The sequence below is a fragment of the Sorex araneus genome, chromosome X (assembly GCF_027595985.1).
Source record: "Sorex araneus isolate mSorAra2 chromosome X, mSorAra2.pri, whole genome shotgun sequence".
Lineage (NCBI taxonomy): Eukaryota > Metazoa > Chordata > Mammalia > Eulipotyphla > Soricidae > Sorex > Sorex araneus.
The window spans coordinates 152949414-152957363 of NC_073313.1; the positions used below are offsets into that span (position 1 = coordinate 152949414).

General features: G+C 47.4%; 1 long non-coding RNA gene across 1 annotated transcript; it reads right to left on the bottom strand.

Annotated features, from left to right (window-relative positions):
* Positions 1-2177: 2177 nt before the first annotated feature.
* Positions 2178-5950, bottom strand: LOC129399623 (uncharacterized). Its single transcript, XR_008627202.1, has 3 exons — positions 5859-5950; positions 4523-4610; positions 2178-2270 (listed from the first exon to the last, which is right to left on the bottom strand). It is a non-coding gene; the product is annotated as an uncharacterized LOC129399623 (long non-coding RNA).
* Positions 5951-7950: the final 2000 nt, after the last annotated feature.

The following is a 7950-nucleotide window of genomic DNA, read 5'->3' on the forward strand; positions in this document are numbered from 1 at the left end:
TCCATTACCCCCACACCACCCCACCTCTGTGGCAGGGCATTCCCTTTTGTTCTCTCTCTCCTTTTCGGTGTTGTGGTTTGCACTAGAGGCACTGAGTGGCCATCGTGTTTGGTCTATATTTTATTTTCAGGGCGCATCTCCTATCTCGTGCAGGTCCTCAAGACACACTTTACCTGGTGTTCCATTCTCTATCTGAGCTGCCCTTTCCTCCAGCGTTGAGGCCAGCTTCCAAGACTTGGAGCCAACCTCCTGGTACTTATCTCTACTATTCTTGGGTGTTAGCCTCCTATTCCATTTTTTTATATTCCATAGATGAGTGCAATCTTTCTACGTCTCTCTCTTTGACTCATTTCACTTAGCATAATACTTTCATGTTGATCCAGTTATATGTAAAGGTCATGACTTCATCTTTTCAAACAGCAGCATAGTATTACATTGTGTAAATGCACCAAAATGTCTTTACCAGTCATCCGTTCTCGGGCATTCAGGTTTTTTCCTCAGATTCTGGCTATTGTAAACAATGCTGCAATGAACATTCGACTACAGATGTCATTTCGACTGTACTTTTTTGACTCTCCAGGGTTGATTCCCAGGAGATGTACCGGTCAAATGGGAGCTCAATTTCTAACCTTTTGAGAAGCAACCATACTGTTTTCCAAAAGGGCTGAACCAGTCAGCATAGGCTTTAATGCTCTCTCGTCATTTGCGGCTGAGGAGTTGCCCAACAGAGTGATCTGGCAACTTTGCATAAGCATGTCTTTACATACGCAGGCACCTGGTGACACACAGAGACAGGTTTGATCCTTAGCAACCCTATGGACCAAGAGCACTGCCATGAGAAATTCCTGAATTTACAGCCAGAGTGATCCCTGAGCACTGCTGGGTGTAGGCCACTAACAAAATCAAAATAGAAAAACAAAAAGAAATGAAGTTGCAGGCCAGGTACAGTAGAACAGCGGGTAAAGCCTCTGCCATTAGGTGCTGACACGGTTTAGTCCAGAGCACCCCATGGGCCCTTGTGGTTGTACAAGAAGTAAATTCATTTGGAAATGGAAGGAAATATTTAGAGGAAGCTTAGAGATAGTACAGCACATGGGGGGCTTTCACATGCTCTTGACTGACCTGGGTAGGTCCCCTGCATCCTACCAGTAAGCTTGACAATTGCCAAGTGTGGCCAAATAACAAAAACAGAAAAAGAGAAATGAACATGGGAAAGTTATCAGCATTGCTGTCAATAATCCTGGCCCATCAGAACAACTGAGACTGGAGAACAGAAAGCCCAGCCCTGCTCCCAGACTGCTCTCACCGAAGGCCCGCAGGTGCTGGTAGGACTCCAGAGCCCTGAGCACATCTACTGTGGGATGACAACAAATACAATAAAAGACAAAAAGGCAGATGGAGTTACACTACAGCGGGTCCAGGGACAATGGGCAGGACTGTCAATCCCCACTGTCCCACCTGGTCCAGCAAACACTGCCAGCTGCAACATTGAGTGCAGAGCCAGAAGTAACCCAGGAGAATCACTCTTTGTAACCCTCCCATCACCACACAAGAGGGAATTCCCTGCCACAGAGGCGAGGTGGGATGGGGGGGATAAAGTGGGAGGTGGAAGGGATACTGGGATCATCATTGTTGGAGAATGGGCACTGCTGGAGGGATGGGTACTTAAGCATTGTATGACTGAAACACAAGCACAAAAATACGTAAATCTGTTAACTATACCCTCATAGTGATTCACTAATTAAAAAGATTTTTTATAAAGAAAAATATTGCATAGATCAAAGTACAGTTACTTTGCAAAGACAAGTACTATAAATGAAACAGATGTAAAGCACACAATATCATTCCTGTCCTAAAATATAATGATCACTAAATGTTGCTCAAAAGAAAAAAATTAAACTGAAGACACTCTTGAATCCATGCCAACTGACAGGGTCCCTGAGATCTGGTAGGAATGATAATTGAGCACTGAGTTACAAGTACTCCTTGAGCACTGCTGGTTGTGGCTAAACCCAAATAAAAGGAATCCAACAGACAAGGACAAAGTAGCCTCAAATAGCAGAGAGTTGGAGCACTCAGGCCAGGAATTATATCCCAGGACTCCTTCCTGAAACTCAAGAGACAGAGACGCTAGAAACCGGTACCTGCCTGTCACTGCATCATGTCACCACATCATTCTCCCACCTGGGAACAGTGTGTCAGATGGTGTGTCACCATTGTCTGAAGCTTCTGTAATTCCCAAGGATCGGCAGGTGGCTCCACAGAATCACCTGGAAGAGAAGTCAGACACATGAGAACCAGAACGGAGCACAACTAATGGTCCTGACCAGCGGCACCCTCAGAAACAGCTCAAGACCCACCCAGAAAGACATGCTAGATGTCCCTTCCTCTCCAGGGGACAAAGAAGTGCGCTGTAATCCATGATTACCTTCTCTCTCACGGAAGGTAAATCAAGCAGATGACCTGCTGTCCTGTTGTTAGGGCTCCTAGGTCCACACTAACTGAACATTCCATAACTTTTAACAAACATATCTAGCTGAATAGGTAAAAAACAGGTCCCAGAGACAGATTAAAAAAAAAACAGAGAAGGGAGGTCACTGGCCGTGCACACAGCTACCCGGGATTGGCCTCCCTCATCCCGACAGTCCACAAAGCCCACCAGGAGTGATTCCTGAGTGAAGAGTCAGAAGGAAGCCCAGACTTCTGGTGGATGTGATCCCAAAGCAAAAACACACACTCAAGAAATGTGAGTTATGTACTTAGTAGGAAAAAGAACATCTACTATCACAACTTTGTGGAATTTAACCAGAGCAAAATCTTTTTATGATGGCCTCAGAGATAGCACAGAGCATGGGGTGCCTGCCTGACATGCACTTCAGTCAAGTTTCAATCTCTATCAGACGGAAAGTGTCCCCACGTCTTGCAGTGGGTGATCAATGAGAAGAGCCAGAAGTAACCCATTAACATCGCAGGCATGACCAACTGAAAATGAACCCATTATACTGTGGCAGGGTGCTTCCAAGGCCAGGGCCTGCACTGTGTCCTATCTCTTACCCCAAAATTCAAATTCTATATAAATCCTGTGAACCCTCTGATAATAACAGACTGGCATGCAGGTGGAGGCTAGGACAAGGCCCCACTGGTAGTGGTCATGGCAGGGCTGTAGACACCTGGCAGCTCCTGGTGAGACCCTGAGCCAAAAACCAGCTGTGATTTCAATGGTTTGCAGGTGACAGTGAGAACGTGCCATGCACGCACTTGCAATGCATGCATCTGACTCAACCTTACACCCTGAATCCCTAAGGAGTTATCCCTGAGTACTGCTGGATTTGAGTTTGCTACTCCCCTCCCCTCTAATAAAGACACAGAGAAAGTCATCTGCCAACAGCGATGTGTGAAATCCAGCAATAAATCTCAAGGCTCAATTCTTTGGTTTGTTTATTTTTGGGCCACACTCTGGGATGCTCAGAATTTACAGGTCAAGTTTTCACAGATTATGTCATTTTACACATTCAGTTATGTGATCCTGTGTAAAAAAATAGGTGGAACATACATTTGGCCCAAAAGAAATCTAAATGACGAAAGTCTGTAATTTTGCTGAGAGACTCCAACCCCTTCGTTTCCTTCTGACAGCCTCTTGTTGGAAGTTTTACAGCATGTTCATCTAAGAACTTCCAATGAAGGTATAAAAAAGGGGCAGGAGAGAGCACACCAGGCTGGAGCACATGCTGAACACATAAAACTCGGGGACCATCAACCGGTATCCACTGGCACTGCTAATGTGAACAGAGCAGGGCGTAGGCCTCAAGCACTACCAGGTGTGTCCTCAAATCCCAGCCTGTCTGCTCTCCGAGTAGTGAGATAGACCCAGGGAGAGGAGCTCAAGGGCTGAGCACCTGCTTTACTGGTTGGAAACATGGCACGGCTCCTCTACCTCCAGAGACAGAGGGCAGAGTCCCTGATCAACAAGTTTGTACAAAAAGGGGGAAACAAAAAGGTGAGGTAGCAGAAGCCCACAACAGCCAAAAGGAAGTTTGGGAGACACCCGGCAGTGCTCAGGGAACCCTATGGAGTACTGGGAAACAAACATCTTAGGCGCATGAAAAGCAAGTGCCCTGTCTGCTCTCCTATTGCTCGGCTTTTGTTTCTTTTGTTTGCTTTTTGGGTCACACCTGGCGATGAACAGGGGTTATTCCTGGCTTTACACTCAGAATTCCTCCTTGTGGTGCTCAGGGGACAATGTGGAATGCTGGGAATCGAACCTGGGTCAGCCACGTGCAAGGCAAACGCCCTACCCGCTGTGCTTTCGCTCTAGCCCCATTGGCTTTTCTTTCTTTATGATCTTTTGGGGCACATCTCTCAATGACCAGACACTCCTATGGGGCATGGGATGATAGAACCCAGGTCTGTCCTGAGCAAGAGCAACACCGTCCTGGCTGTACTAAGGCTCCCGGGCCTACAGTGAGACATTTAAAACCTAGTGCAACAGGTCCCTGCAAAGCCCGTTTCTGAAAGTACTCACCAGAACAGAAGGGGGAGTCTCTGGTCCTGGAGAAATTGAAAATGAGGGAATGCTATGAAATTTGATAGGTGAAGCAGAAATTATATTTCTGGGGGAAAATAAAATCAGAGAGTTAGAAGAGATAGCAAATGGATAGGATGCTTTTCATTAAAGCACCTGAGCCCGGGTTAATATGCAAGAGCACGTAGGTTTCCCCACCCCAGCACTGCCAGAAGCCATGTCTGAGCAAAGACCCAAGAGTGAGCCCTGAGCACTTGCCAGCTGTGGACCAAAAATTACAATTAATAATAATAAAAACATAGTGTGTGGGGTTCTCATCTTGCACGTGTCTACCCAGGTTTTATTGTCGGCATCCCATGTTTCCCTGTGCACCACCAGGAGGGATCCCTCAGTGCAGATGTAGGAATAACCCCTGAAAATTGCCATGTCTTCCCTCACCCTAAAAATAAAAAACGCTAAAAATTATATAAGACAAAGAAATAAAGGTGTGGTGACCAATGGTCATCCTAGATTGCATTATGGTCCATCTTGGGGCGCATCCTGGAAGTGACCAGCCTATTACCTGCTACATTTGATTGCACAAACCCCTCTGGGCCAACACAGTCCAGATGCTATACCCCCTTCTGCCAGGGTCTCTTACAACTTCGCATCTCCCAGGATCCCAAACGGTCAGCCACACAATCCAGAGTCCCCGGCCAGTGCAGAGAGCAGTGCACTGGGAGAGTATCTGCCGTGCACGGGGCTGACATTCCACTGGACCCTGAGTCCTGCCAGGAGAGTCCCCTGGTGCAGAGCCAGGAGTGACCCTGAACGCTGCGGGATGTCGCACAAAAATAATGAAACAAAACATTGTTTTTAATTGAAAGCGAGAATCACCTCCCCCTCTTTTCAGGGAAACCGACCCTTTGCCCCCGACTCCATAATCACAATGACGGAAGTGGCCCGCAAAGGACAAGCACGGGAAAATCCCCGGGTGACCCCCCGCCCCAGCCCGTGACCCCCGGGGGCTCAGAGTGTCTCTGCAGGAACCAATGGGGAGGCAGCCGCGCACACCCCACCGACCTGCGGGGAAACAGGGGAAACTGAGGCTCCCTCTTGTCTCTCTTTCTGTGGTTGGGGCCTGAGCAACAGGAGAGCGGGGAGGGCGGGGCCTTGTCCCCTCACCCCATGGGGTCCCCCGACCCCAGAGGATCCTGAGCTGTGAGTCTGGAGTCGCCCCGAGCCTCGCCGGGGGCCGCCAGGCCTCCCCGGGACTCGCGCCCCTCCAGCAGCTCTGAGGTAAGTTCCCTCAGCAGCCCCCTCGTCTCCCTGAAGTGCAGGAACGAACGAGACGAACCTCGGGAGCACGCTGGGGTCACTCAGGTGGGGCCACCACCACCGGCTCTGGAGCGACCTCGCCAGGACCCCCTCTCCACTCCGGCCAGACTCCTCCCGCTCAGACAATGGCGGCCTACCGGAAATGCCGCCCACCTCAGAAGGGGCTCTGTGACGTCACCTACACTTCCGGCCAGAGTGTTAAAGGGCCAGACACCAACTATTCCTGACCGGGTACTTTCAGGTTAGGAAAGTTAATTTTTCTTCCCGTTTCTCGTCTTGTATCAGGTCAGCAGGGTATCTGGGAGGTTGCCAGGCACCGAATAGATAGAGTGAACACATGCCCTATGGTGACAAATATTTTATGTTTTCACGAAGCGACTAAAATTCACAAAGATTTCGTCGCAAATACCCACCAGAATAGTGCCCCAACACTGACCCCCAAATATTAATGCTCAGAAATCACTGGGCATTAATATCCAAATATCATGTTTTGTGTTAATTTATCCAGGGGCATGTTTTGTGTTATCAAATTGGGGGGGGGCACATTCTGTAGTGCTGAGGACTTACACCTGACTGCTCAGGGCCACTCCACACTGGGCTGGGGGAACCCTCTGTTGTCCTAACCCTAGAACCTGGGGTAGCTACTTCCCAGCTGGACTGTCCTAACCCTGATTTCTTATTTCAATTCACTGAACTTCCAATTGCTAGAGTAGCTCCACCTGTTCATGTATTGTTACAGGAGTGAGCTAGAAACTAAGTGAATCACATGCCCAGAATTAGTTAAGCTAATTTTGTGGGTGTCGCAGAATGAGGCTCAGGAATTGGTGAATGGGAAAGTATTACACGTATAATCAATATTCCTGTGTATGTGTTTGTGTATGTTAATAGCCATTGGTGTTCTCAAGCTACTCCTAGCTCCGTGCTCAGCAACTCTTCAAACAGTGCTCAAGTTCAACAATGCAATAAATTCAACTGGGATCTAAAATGAATCAGCTGCATGAACAGAAAGCCCCTTCACTGCTTTGCAACTGAGTAGTCATTTAGTAGTTTAGTAGTGGATGAATTATGCAGCAAAATCTAAAATTCTTCAAAATTTGAACCAGAAGTCAAGAATTGTACAGTGGGTGTGCACGAGAAAGCCTTTTTTTCTGACATGTTGACCGACTGTTCAGCTATGATTTGATGTTTCTTATAGTAAAAGATGAAACTTAGTTTAGAACTTTACATATCATTTAGTGGAGTTATTTGATAACTATATTATTATACTGAATTTCTTGTATGGCGCCTGCCAGTCGTGGAATAAAACAGGAACAATGGCTTAGGGCCCAAACAGGGAGGTGGTTAATGATCAATAATTGATTGGATTTGGGTGTGTGTAATCACCTTTTCTCTCTTCCATATCAATGCTTGCTTTACTATGCTTACATAACTTACTGGGCTCCAGGACATGGGCTCAGTGAGTGAAAGTAATTTTGTGGGTACTTATGAAAATGACAAGTGTGCCAGGATGAGGTTTTTCTTAACCAACAGCCTGTGCTTCTGCTGTGAAGCTGCTGCTCTTGCCTAGCAGGACAGCCCGCCAGCTGGTGTGAAAACATTCCTCCAAATTTTATTTTTTGATATCTCCATGTCTCCTTCAATCTGACCCCAAAAACGCTGGGGCTCATTTGGGATTTGATGGTGGATATCGGCACAACAGGTCCCTGGCTGTGGACAGCTGCAGAGTTTGTTCAAAGGACCAATTTGCTTTTGCTTTGTTCAAACCTATGCCAAATTGATCAAAGCGTTGGCAGAATCGATGCCCAGAAACCTCTAGATTGGCTATCAGGAGTCCTGTGTTTCTCACCAGAGAGTTGGCTAATGATTTTCTCTGTATGTGTGCAAGTCACTGTCTGGGTCTGGGACTGTGTGGAAAGCTGAACGCAGAGCCAGTGCCCCGAGCAGGCCTGGTCACGACATTTTGAGAGGGACCACAGGGGCCATTTCAATCATGTCAGCACAAGCACATTACTCTCAGGATCAGTGAAGGTTTTGTTCTTTTTGTTTTCTTTTTGTAATAATTTTGTGCTTCTTGGGTCACACCCCGTGATGCACAGGGGTTACTCCTGGCT